Raw genomic sequence first — 13,782 nt, 5'->3', positions numbered from 1 at the left:
GTATTGCAGGGTAACTTTGCCGATTGCCAAGAGCTTGATCCTGATTGGCTCAAGGTTGACTCAATCTTCTAAGGTCAGTAAAATGAGGACCCAAATTGTTGGGGACAATATGCTGATCTGTAAACAACTTAGAGAGGGCTGTAAAGCACTATGAGGCGCTATATAAGTCTAAATGCTATTGCTAGCTCAGCGTTTCCAAGGAGAAGTTCCTAATGATGGGCTATGAGCATGTACTTAATGCATTTAAACGAAGTATTAAGTATCAGGACATGCCTGCTTTACCCAAGAATGTTTTCTTGAACATACAGTGAGATGGATGAGTAATGATGGTAAGGCTATAAAATACCTTTGCTAGCTTGCTCCTGACTTTGCTTTGTAGTGTTCAGAGAAAATCCAACAAAGGCATTTATTTTTTAGTTGTTTCAAGAAAATTCATGAGCAAATACTTTAGTTCATAGGTTAGGGTTAAGCTCTGTTCATTCCTTTTTTTCTCATGGGATTTGAGAACACCAGAGGTTGGTTGCTCCCGATTCAGCCCGGTTCAGCCAAACCGGTAGTGGAATTCAGAACTGGCAGTGACCCAGGCCGGCCATGCCCCTGAACCGGTTCCCTTGCCACTGCTGGACTGCAGCCATTTTGGCTTTTAGTCACTGCGCATGCGCAGTTCACTGCAAATTGTTCTGCGCATGCGCAAAGAACAATTTGTGCTCTACTTGAGGCTGCCCCTGAAGAGTGTTCGGAGACTACAATTGGTCCAGAATGCAGCCGCGTGAGCGATGTCAGGTGTACCTAGGTACACCCATGTTACACCTATCCTCCGCGAGCTGCACTGGCTTCCCATTGGTCTCTGAATGCGCTTCAAGGTGCTGGTTGTTACCTTTAAAGCCCTACATGGCTCAGGACCTGGATACCTATGGGATTGCCTCCTGCCACATACCTCCCAACGACCTATAAGATCCCACAGATTGGGCCTCCTTCGGGCACCGTTGACCGGGCAATGCCAGTTGGCGACTACTCGGGGGAGGTCTTTCTCTGTAGCTGCTCCGGCCCTGTGGAATGATCTCCCTGCAGAGATCCAGACCCTTCCCACTCTCTCGGCTTTCCGTAAAGCCACTAAAACCTGGCTGTTCCAGCAGGCCTGGGGCTGTTGACCCCAAAATATGGTCCAGCCCCACTTGAAATGGAGTGCATGGTGCGTTTTTAAATCTATCTTTTCTTTCCTCTTTTTCTTTTGATTTGTTTGTATTGTTAGCCGCCCGGAGTCCTACGGGATTGGGTGGCATACAAACGTTATTAAACTTCTAATTTACATTGAACAGTGCACATGCACACAGGGGTTAAGAAACAGTAGTGAAACCTGCAGCAACCCACCCCTGGAGAACACCCAAGAACACATACCTGAGATGTTTTCAAGAATGGGACACATGGGAACGGAAAAACAAATTCATTTTTTTTAAATTCATTTTTGGGCAAGGGTTCAGGGAACTTCAAGGTGCTACTTATCACTCATAAAGCCCTTCATGGTAGTGGGTCTGCGTACTTGAGAGACCGCCTCCTGCCAATTACCTCCCTGCGACCAATTAGATCACATAGATTAGGCCTCCTCCGAGTTCCATCTGCCAGTCAGTGCCGACTGGCAACTACACGGAGGAGAGCCTTTTCAGTAGTAGCTCCGACCCTTTGGAACGATCTCCCCGTGGAGATTCATACCCTCACCACCGTCCAGACCTTCCGCACAGCCCTTAAGACCTGGCTAGCCCGTCAGCCCTGGGGACAAAGATAACTGTCCCCACCCGAATGATGAATGAATGTTGCTTACTATTTTATTTCTATGTATTGTTGTGTCTATTGTCTGTATACCCCCCCCCCTTATTTTATGTAAGCCGCCCTGAGTCCCCTCAGGGAAAAGGGCGGCCTATAAGCATTAATAAATACCTAAATACCTAAAAATACCTTTAAATCCATAGCTTTTTGGAGTTGAAATAGTGAATTACTCTCAGTCTCATTACATTTCCAACAGAGAAATTGAGGTAAAATATATATTGGCCTTTGTTTCTTGACCTGCTGAGTGCTTTGATTGTTAACTGATAGAAGTACATGCTAGATCTTAATATTCCTCCTGCATTAATCAGTGTTAGATCATTGAAAGAATCACATTTTTAAAATTCTGCTGAAATACCAGCATGGTGGCATTGCTGCTGGAAAATTTCCATCATGCCAGGCATCAGCTTCATCTCAGCTCCTCTATTCTTTAGGCATGTGCTTGTCCATTCATATTCTGTTCCTCCATTTGAATGACTGTCCTCATCACTATCCTCTAGCAACAGAGAAGCAATAAGCATTCAGCACACATCTTCATTATTACTTTGGAACGGTCAGTGTATTGACCCTAGCGAGGAAACTCTAAAAGACCCACACTTCACCTCCCGTCTGATGATACAGCATAGGCTGTATGTAGAGAAAAAGGAGGCTATGCAAAGAAAAAAGAGAGAGAGAAAGACAAATATATATTGGGGGTGAGGGGGGAATGAAACTAATGCATAGGCTGTGACTTCCAGAAAAAAGCTTGTAACCTTCACAGAGATCTATTTAAATATTACTTTTACACCATTACAACTATGTGCGAAACAATTCCTTACTCACTGCATGAAAAGGACAATGGAGTTTATATGTGTTAAAAGAGCATCAACTCACAATGTCATGAATGGACATTAGGAGGACCCTCTCTGCAAAAAACAAAACAAAACAAAAACAAAACACACACACCCATTTTATCTCCCCCCCCAAGCAACTTGTGAGATACAATGGGCTGAAAGAAAGTGACTTCCCCAGAGAGAGTAGTGAATTTCCATGGCTGAGGATCAATTTGAATCTTAGGTTTTAACCTCTGCATTACACTGCAGCCATTTTACCATATGTCAAAATAATATATTGACAGGAGGCATGGTAACTCTTCCATGAGAAGAAACAGAAAATAAGTTCTGTATTCAGAAAGAGAACTAGAACTAATGACTGAAGATTCCAAAAAGATGTCTATTTCTAACAGACAGGAAGCAGGCAAAATCACACCAGATACCTATACAATTAGCAGAGGAGCTCCCAAGACTGTGTGCTCTCTCCACTTCTCTTCTTTCTCTATACCAATGATTGCACCTCAAATGATCCATCTGTTAAACTACTGAAGTTTGCAGATGATACAACAGTGATTGGTCTCATTCGAGACAATGATGAAACCGCATACAGATGGGAGGTTGAACAACTAGCCTCGTGTGCGACTGGAACAATCTGGAACTGAACACACTCAAAACCATAGAAATGGTGATAGACTTTAGGAGAAACCCTACCATACTATCACGTCTTACAATACTAGACAACACAGTGTCTAGTATTAACAGTAGAGACCTTCAAATTTCTTGGTTCTATCATATCCCAAGACCTAAAATGGACACCTAACATCAAAAACGTCATCAAAAAAGCACAACAAAGAATATTCTTTCTGCACCATCCCAGGAAGCTCAAACTGCCCAAGGAGCTGCTGATATAGTTCTACAGAGGAATTATTGAGTCTATCATCTGCACCTCTATAACTCTCTGGTTTGGTTCAGCAACCCAAGAAGATAGACATAGACTTCAAAGGATAATCAGAACTACAGAAAAAACAATTACTGCCGACCTGCCTTCCATTGAGGATCTGTGTACTGCACGAGTCAAAAAGAGGGCTGTGAAAATATCTACAGACCCCTCACATCCCGGACATAAATTGTTTCGGCTTCTACCCTCAAAACAATTAGGGCACTGCACACCAGAACAACTAGACACAAGGACAGATTTTCCCTGAATGCCATCACTCTGCTTAACAAATAATTCCCTCACCACTGTCAAACCATTCACTAAGGCTGCATTACTATTACTATTAGTCTTCTCATCGTTCCTATCACCCATCTCCTCCCACTTATGACTGCAGGACTATAACTATGTTGCTTGTATCCTTATGGTTTATATTGATATTGATTGTTTCCCGATAGCTAATTTGTACCCTATGACTATCATTAAGTGATAGTCTTATGGTTTTTGACAAATGTACCTTGTCTTTTATGCACACTGAGAGCAAAGACAAATTCCTTGTGTGTCCAATCATACTTGGCCAATAAAGAATTCTATTCTATTCTATTCAACTTTAGGAGAAGCTTCCTAAAAGTAACAGCTGTTGCCTTGGGCAGTTACAGAGTTCCTTCACATGATGCATTGTATTGAAATAGAGAAAAGGCTCCAGTACTGAAAATTCTGTACGAATTGGAACAGATATCTTCTAAGGATACCCACTTACTCAAATGGCCTGTTTTTCTGTTGACAGGGTACAAAACAAGAGAAGATAATTTTGTACATAAGGGAAATACCTCTTCAGCAAAATGCCAAGAGAGGTCCAGCTTGACAATGAACTAATGGACCAAGAGAAGACGCAGCCATAAGAGTTGCCAGCTTCACTGAAAGAAGAATAAAAACAATGGGAATGAAGCTGTCAGACTTCTAATTTGACAGAAAGTAGCTTAACTTCAAAGTGACTGGCCTTAGCGTAAAACAGAGAGAGAAGAGAAGACAGTAAAGGAAACAGAGAAGATACAGAGGACATAGTAAGAAAAGGAAAAGGGCTAATAGAAAAATAAGTTTAATTGCCATTTTAAGCAGCTTTGAGAGACAAACTGGATTTGCACAGCCTAAAATGAGGATGAGCAATTTATGGTTCAATGTTTGTTGAAGTTTAGGTATAATCTTAGCACACCATGTAAGCAAGACTATCATGTTAAGTTGTGGTGTGATTTATGTGATTGGAACTACAATGTTATGAGAACACAGCAAATTGCTTTGTGAACTTGGATTAAAACAGGTCTTGGGTCAAGAAAGTTGGGTTTAAGCTAACCATCTACAGCCAGTGAAGTCAACTGACCTAACTCAATTTTCAGAAAATTAAATAATAATAAGTCACAAAATAAAAAGACCTGAAAATAGAATGCAACATAAAGCAAAGATTGTACCAATGATGATAGGTGTCTTGGGTGCAATCCTAAAATATCTGGAGTACCACTTAAACATCATCAGCATTTAAACATCATCAAAAATGCCAAATCCAGTCTAAACATCTGGCTGACTATGTGACTAACAACAACAACAACAATAATAAAAGTCGAAAGATGAATACAAGAAAGAAGTAATTGAGTAATTGAGAAGTGAGCTGAAAATTGGAAAAGCAAAGCTATGCATGGCCAATATTTGAAAAGTATTGAAGGCAAAGCTGACCAAAAGCTAACTTGGAACTGGTTAAGATCAGGAGGACTGAAAAAAGAAACAGAAGGCTTTATTTTGGCAGCTCAAGAACAAGCCTTAGCCACAAACTGCATGAAGGCAAAAATTCAACATGTTACCACCAACAGCAAATGTCGCCTCTGTAATGAGAAAGACAAGACAGTCGACCACTTGATCAGTGGGTGCAGCAAAATTTCACAAACTGTCTACCTACAATGCCATGACCGTGTTGCTAAGATCATTCACTGGAAATTGTGCCAAAAGTTTGGATTTGAGTACAGCAAAAACCACTGGGAACATCAGGTTCAGAAGGTTTTAGAGAATGAGAAAGTCAAGATCTTGTGGGACTTCAGAATTCAGACTGACAGGCACTTGGCCACAACACACCTGACATAAAAATAGTTAAAAGAAAAAAGTATTGCTCATTGACATTGCAATACCTGGAGATGCACGAATTGAAGATAAACAGCAAAAAAAAATCACAAAGTACCAGGACTTGCAAATTGAAGTTGAACGACTGTGGAAAAAGAAATCATGTGTTGTCCCAATTGTAATTGGAGCCCTTGGATCAATACCTAAAGGGCTACCTCGCTATTTGAAAAATTTAAATTTATCAGACTTGAACATTCTGATTCTACAAAAAACCACCCTACTTGGAACAGCTTATATCCTCTGACGTTACCTTAACAGTTCCTAGGTCCTTGGTTAGGACTCGAGCTGTTGAGCTACCAACCAGCCCCAAAGGCTGTGAATCTCACCAAAGATTAACATAATAATAATAATAATAATAATAATAATAATAATAGGGTAAGGATAAGATCATGGAGCATTTTCTGCTTAATGAGGAAAGGCAACGTTTACCATCACTAAAAACTGTGCCAAAGAAAATTTTGGCCCCTATCATGAAAATGGTTAATGCAGTGTTTTCAACAATTGAACCAGGATCCATCTTGGAAACAAACCAGTTAATGTACAGCGCAGCTGTAATAGTCACTAATGAACTAGGCATTAAAATTAAAGTACCTAGTCATACAACAGAAAAAGCATCAAAGCCAAAGTGGAAAATCCGTTTAGAACAAAAAATAAAAAAATTAAGGGCAGATGCTAGTAACTTAAAGAACATGCATGAGCAACGGCTTAAAAACAACAAAATCATAGATCGGCTAATCAGGAGATATAGATTGGATACAAGAAACATCAATGAAGCTGTAGAGATTGTAAAACAGCAGATAACAGCAACAGCTAGAAAAATTGAAAGATATGAGGCACGAATCATCCAATATAAACAAAATCAGCAATTTTGATCAGACCAACGGCGTTTTTATCAAAGTCTTAATGTAAATGGTGACACCAAAAGTGAAAAACCAGAAAAACAGGCCACAGTTGAATTCTGGAAAGAATTGTGGGAAAATGCAAAGGACTACAACAAGGAAGCAAAGTGGATACATGACTTTGAGAAAAGCATTGGCAACAAACAAATGCAAGTATTAGAAATAACAACTGAGATGGTCAAAAATCGAGTTAAAAAGGTAAAGAATTGGACATCACCTGGAAAGGACCAATTACATGGTTTCTGGCTCAAATATCTGACCAGTTTACATGCAATATTGGCCAGGCAACTGAATGAAATTTTACAAAAGGGCCAAATTGATGAATGGTTGACAACTGGAAAAACATACTTGATTCAGAAAGATCCAACTAAAGGAACAACACCTGAAAACTATAGACCAATAACATGCTTGCCAACAACCTTCAAATTACTCACAGGCATTATTGCAGATAACATGATGGATTATTTGGAAACAAACAACATCTTGCCAGTAGAGCAAAAAGGCAACAAAAGAAGGAGCAGGGGCACAAAAGATCAGCTTCTAATTGATAAAATGATATTAGAAAATTGTAAGAACAGAAAAACGAACTTGAATATGGTCTGGATTGATTACAAAAAGGCATTTGACTCACTGCCACATAGTTGGATCATAAAATGCTTAGAAACAACTGGCATTAGCAAAAATATTACATCCTTTACTGAAAAGGCGATGAAACAATGGAGAACTGAGTTGGCAGTAGGGAATGAGAGCTACGGAATGGTTAATATCAAGCGAGGAATTTTCCAGGGTGATTCACTTTCACCTCTTCTCTTCATCATCGCAATGATCCCACTATCAGTAATCTTGAAAAAAATGAAATTAGGCTACCAAACAGCCAAAGAAGCTGAAAAAATTTCACATTTACTATATATGGATGATTTGAAACTCTATGGAAAGTCAGAAATAGAAATCCAATCATTGACAAACACAGTCCGAGTATTCAGCACCGATATTTCAACGCAGTTTGGCATGGAAAAATGCGCCACTGTATCCATAAAAAGGGGCAAAATCACTGCATGTGAGGGAATTGAAATGCCCAATGGCCAATTAATTAAATGCAAAGAAAATGAAGCCTACAAATACTTAGGCATTCTGCAGTTGGATAACATCAAGCATGGAGAAGTAAAAACTATTGTCAGGCGAGAGTACACCAACAGAGTTAGGAAAATTTTGAAATCTAAATTGAATGGTGGAAATACAATCAAGGCCATAAATACCTGGGCAATACCAGTTATAAGATACACAGCTGGCATAGTTAACTGGACACAAGCTGATTTGGACCTTTTGGACCGAAAAACCAGGAAACTAATGACAATGCACTACAGTTTACATCCACGTGGTGATACTGATAGACTATATCTGCCCGGAAAATCAGGTGGCAGAGGATTATTACAAGTGAAGCAAACAGTTGAAGAAGAAAAACATGCACTGGCTGATTATTTAAAAGACACTCAAGAACATCTATTAATCGAAGTAAAGAACAAAAATCTACTGAAGGCCCAACAGACAAAACAAGAATACAGAAAAGATGTGATAAAATCAAGAATGGAGAGTTGGCAGAACAAAGCACTGCATGGTCAATTTCTGGAAAAAATAAAAGATAAAGTGGACAGTGAACAAACTTGGTTATGGTTAAAAACAGGTACATTAAAGAAAGAAACAGAGTCACTAATCCTGGCTGCGCAAGAACAAGCTATCCGCACAAATGCCATTAAGGCCAAAATCGAAAAATCCTCTGATGATGCCAAATGCAGACTTTGCAAAGAAGCTGATGAAACTGTTGATCACATACTCAGCTGCTGTAAGAAAATCGCGCAGACTGATTATAAATTGCGGCACAATTCAGTAGCACAAATGATCCATTGGAATTTGTGCAAAAATTATAATATTAAAACAGCAACAAACTGGTGGGAACATCAGCCTGAAAAAGTCACCGAAAATCAGATGGTCAAGATCTTGTGGGATTTCCGTATACAAACCGACAAAATACTGGCGCATAATACACCAGACATCACACTGGTTGAGAAAAATAAGGTAACAATCATAGACATCGCAATACCAGGTGATAGCAGGGTCGCCGAGAAGGAACATGAAAAAATCGCAAGATACCAGGACTTAAAAATCGAAATTCAACGACTATGGCACAAACCAGCAGTGGTAATTCCAGTGGTAATTGGCACACTGGGTGCTATTCCAAAAGCACTGGAATTACATTTAAAACAGTTAAAAATTGACAAAATCACCATCAGTCAAATGCAAAAAGCCGCACTGCTTGGATCTGCACGCATATTACGAAAATACGTTACGACGTCCTAGGCCCCTGGGTGGGGCCCGACTAGTAACCAATGCCAAATCCGGCGAAACAACTGGCCGCTGTGATACAATTGTATAATAATAATAATAATAACAACAACAACAACAACAACAATAACTCCGCCGTTGCCGGTCCCAAGCCCGGATGAGAAAGGAGGAGGGTTGGGGTCAGGTTGGCATCTGGTCCCGTAAAAAAAACCCCGCCAACCCATACAATATGGTGAAAAAAACAAATAAGAATTCCATACCGCATCGGTCGTCGCGCGGGTTAACAAGGGCCGCGGCGGATGTTGGGGTCCCTGGACATCCGTCGACAAGTGGGCTACAAGTGGACCAGCCAACAAAACGACAAAAATATAGTGCAAATGAAAACCGTGCCATAATGGCCTGTTACTACAACTCAGAGCCAGAAAAAAGAGGCTATTTAAAGCGAATGTATGAATTATGGAAACAACAATATCCAGATTCAAATGTTAGTGAACAACGACTAGCAGATCAAAGGCGATTTATTATACGGAATAAAGTGTTTAGTGAAGTTGAACATGAGGAAATTCAGGCAAATTGCAAAACCCAAAAAACAATATCACAAGCGGAAATAACTGATATTCAAGACACAACTAAAGACATTATAGTAGAACTCCCAGAAGAAGCTCTCGGGGAGGAAATAACATCACCACCACTAGAACCAGTTATCACTGAACCAACTGATGAACTAACTCAAAAACAAAAAGAATTGAAGGATAAGATCATGGAGCATTTTCTGCTTAATGAGGAAAGGCAACGTTTACCATCACTAAAAACTGTGCCTAAGAAAATTTTGGCCCCTATCATGAAAATGGTTAATGCAGTGTTTTCAACAATTGAATCGGGATCCATCTTGGAAACGAATCAGTTAATGTACAGCGCAGCTGTAATAGTCACTAATGAACTAGGCATTAAAATCAAAGTACCTAGTCACACAACAGAAAAAGCATCAAAGCCAAAGTGGAAAATCCGATTAGAACAAAAAGTCAAAAAATTAAGGGCAGATGCTAGTAACTTAAAGAACATGCATGAGCAACGGCTCAAAAACAAAAAAATCATAGATCGGCTAATCAGAAGATATAGATTGGATACAAGAAACATCAATGAAGCTGTAGAGATTGTAAAACAGCAGATAACAGCAACAGCTAGAAAAATTGAAAGATATGAGGCACGAATCATCCAATATAAACAAAATCAGCAATTTCGATCAGACCAACGGTGTTTTTATCAAAGTCTTAATGTGAATGGTGACACCAAAAGTGAAAAACCAGAAAAACAGGCCACAGTTGAATTCTGGAAAAAATTGTGGGAAAATGCAAAGGACTACAACAAAGAAGCAAAGTGGATACATGATTTTGAGAAAAGCATTGGCAACAAACAAATGCAAGTATTAGAAATAACAACTGAGATGGTCAAAAATCGAGTTAAAAAGGTAAAGAATTGGACATCACCTGGAAAGGACCAATTACATGGTTTCTGGCTCAAATATCTGACCAGTTTACATGCAATATTGGCCAGGCAACTGAATGAAATTTTACAAAAGGGCCAAATTGATGAATGGTTGACAACTGGAAAAACATACTTGATTCAGAAAGATGCAACTAAAGGAACAACACCTGAAAACTACAGACCAATAACATGCTTGCCAACAACCTTCAAATTACTCACAGGCATTATTGCAGATAACATGATGGATTATTTGGAAACAAACAACATCTTGCCAATAGAGCAAAAAGGCAACAAAAGAAGGAGCAGGGGCACAAAAGATCAGCTCCTAATTGATAAAATGATATTAGAAAATTGTAAGAACAGAAAAACGAACTTAAATATGGTCTGGATTGATTACAAAAAGGCATTTGACTCACTGCCACATAGTTGGATCATAAAATGCTTAGAAACAACTGGCATTAGCAAAAATATTACATCCTTTACTGAAAAGGCGATGAAACAATGGAGAACTGAGTTGGCAGTAGGGAATGAGATCTACGGAATGGTTAATATCAAGCGAGGAATTTTCCAGGGTGATTCACTTTCACCTCTTCTCTTCATCATCGCAATGATCCCACTATCAGTAATCTTGAAAAAAATGAAATTAGGCTACCAAACAGCCAAAGAAGCTGAAAAAATTTCACATTTACTATATATGGATGATTTGAAACTCTATGGAAAGTCAGAAATAGAAATCCAATCATTGACAAACACAGTCCGAGTATTCAGCACCGATATTTCAACGCAGTTTGGCATGGAAAAATGCGCCACTGTATCCATAAAAAGGGGCAAAATCACTGCATGTGAGGGAATTGAAATGCCCAATGGCCAATTAATTAAATGCAAAGAAAATGAAGCCTACAAATACTTAGGCATTCTGCAGTTGGATAACATCAAGCATGGAGAAGTAAAAACTATTGTCAGGCGAGAGTACACCAACAGAGTTAGGAAAATTTTGAAATCTAAATTGAATGGTGAAAATACAATCAAGGCCATAAATACCTAGGCAATACCAGTTATAAGATACACAGCTGGTATAGTTAACTGGACACAAGCTGATTTGGACCTTTTGGACCGAAAAACCAGGAAACTAATGACAATGCACTACAGTTTACATCCACATGGTGATACTGATAGACTATATCTGCCCCGAAAATCAGGTGGCAGAGGATTATTACAAGTGAAGCAAACAGTTGAAGAAGAAAAACATGCACTGGCTGATTATTTAAAAGAAAGTCAAGAACATCTATTAATCGAAGTAAAGAACAAAAATCTACTGAAGGCCCAACAGACGAAACAAGAATACAGAAAAGATGTGATAAAATCAAGAATGGAGAGTTGGCAGAACAAAGCACTGCATGGCCAATTTCTGGAAAAAATAAAAGATAAAGTGGACAGTGAACAAACTTGGTTATGGTTAACAACAGGTACATTAAAGAAAGAAACAGAGTCACTAATCCTGGCTGCGCAAGAACAAGCTATCCGCACAAATGCCATTAAGGCCAAAATCGAAAAATCCTCTGATGATGCCAAATGCAGACTTTGCAAAGAAGCTGATGAAACTGTTGATCACATACTCAGCTGCTGTAAAAAAATCGTGCAGACTGATTATAAACTGCGGCACAATTCAGTAGCACAAATGATCCATTGGAATTTGTGCAAAAATTATAATATTAAAACAACAACAAACTGGTGGGAACATCAGCCTGAAAAAGTCACCGAAAATCAGATGGTCAAGATCTTGTGGGATTTCCGTATACAAACCGACAAAATACTGGCGCATAATACACCAGACATCACAATGGTTGAGAAAAATAAGGTCATAATCATAGACATCGCAATACCAGGTGATAGCAGGGTCGCCGAGAAGGAACATGAAAAAATCACAAGATACCAGGACTTAAAAATCGAAATTCAACGACTATGGCACAAACCAGCCGTGATAATTCCAGTGGTAATTGGCACACTGGGTGCTATACCAAAAGCACTGGAATTACATTTAAAACAGTTAAAAATTGACAAAATCACCATCAGTCAAATGCAAAAAGCCGCACTGCTTGGATCTGCACGCATATTACGAAAATACGTTACGACGTCCTAGGCCCCTGGGTGGGGCCCGACTAGTAACCAATGCCAAATCAGGCGAAACAACTGGCCGCTGTGATACAATTGTATAATCATCATCATCATCATCATCATCATCATCATCATCATCATCATCACCACCACCATCAGTCAAATGCAAAAAGCCGCACTGCTTGGATCTGCACGAATATTACGAAAATACGTTACAATGTCCTAGGCCCCTGGGTGGGGCCCGACTAGTAACCAATGCCAAATCCGGCAAAACAACTGGCCGCTGTGATACAATTGTATAATAATAATAATACTTTAGTTGTTTGCTGTTAGCAAAACAAACAACAGAAGCCAGGTCAGTTGCAACTCTGCTTTCAGCTGGCAATTGGCAATTACCAGCAAAAAAGCACCCACTAGGCTGATTAACTGGCAAGGAAGGAGAAAGATGTCGTTTCATAGCATTAAGTTAGTCCAGTGCTATTACTGAGCAAGCCCTACTCCATAGTGGGGTCACAACACAGGTATGAAAGGAAAGGGCTTGCCATAAGTAATCCCGCTTTGCTGCAGACTCCCTGCTTGCCTCAATATATTTTCATAGCTGTTATTCTGCAGCCTGTTTCTTCTAAACAGTCAACATCCTTAATACCCAGTATGTTACTTCTAAATGTGGAATCACATGGTACATGACCACCTGATAGTTGTGAATTTATAAGCTCTTTGAAAAAAGCAAGTTCACCCCCCACTTCAACCATACCTCCAATGTGGAGGTCATTATTCTACCTAGTCGGGCAAGAAGTTCAGAGCAACACTTTTTGGACAAGGGCCAGTTCTGTCCATCTCATGGAACTAATTCAATACTGAAGCTGAGATTACACCGACTCTGATATAATATACTGAAATGCACATGAAGTCTTTCTGCAATGTGCTCTTTGCATGACTTTTTGGGAAGAGGCCTTTGAACAGACTCCTTTAGAGCCTTTAAGCATCAGTTCCTAGAGGCCTGAGTGGGGGACTGTGAGAAAATTGAGAAATTCAGAAGAGTGTTTGGAGAAAGAGAACAAGACTCTCTGCTGGGTTGAATTTGTTCTGGAGATCCCAAAGCTCCTCATAGAAAATCTTCCCATCCGCAACAGGAACAGAAACACAGTGCTCTGTGGCTGGCCTGGGATTTACCAATTCCAAAGTTCCATTTACCTGTGTTAAATGATTT

General features: G+C 39.6%; 1 protein-coding gene across 1 annotated transcript in view; it reads right to left on the bottom strand.

Annotated features, from left to right (window-relative positions):
* B4GALNT4 (beta-1,4-N-acetyl-galactosaminyltransferase 4) overlaps positions 1-13,782 on the bottom strand; it is a 215,722-nt gene that overhangs the window by 42,595 nt on the left and 159,345 nt on the right. The gene's annotated exons all lie outside the window — the stretch shown is intronic.

Source organism: Thamnophis elegans, chromosome 1 (genome assembly GCF_009769535.1).
Source record: "Thamnophis elegans isolate rThaEle1 chromosome 1, rThaEle1.pri, whole genome shotgun sequence".
Taxonomy (NCBI): Eukaryota; Metazoa; Chordata; class Lepidosauria; order Squamata; family Colubridae; genus Thamnophis; species Thamnophis elegans.
The sequence above is the reverse complement of the archived record's forward strand: the minus strand, read 5'-3'. Positions and strand labels throughout refer to the sequence as shown.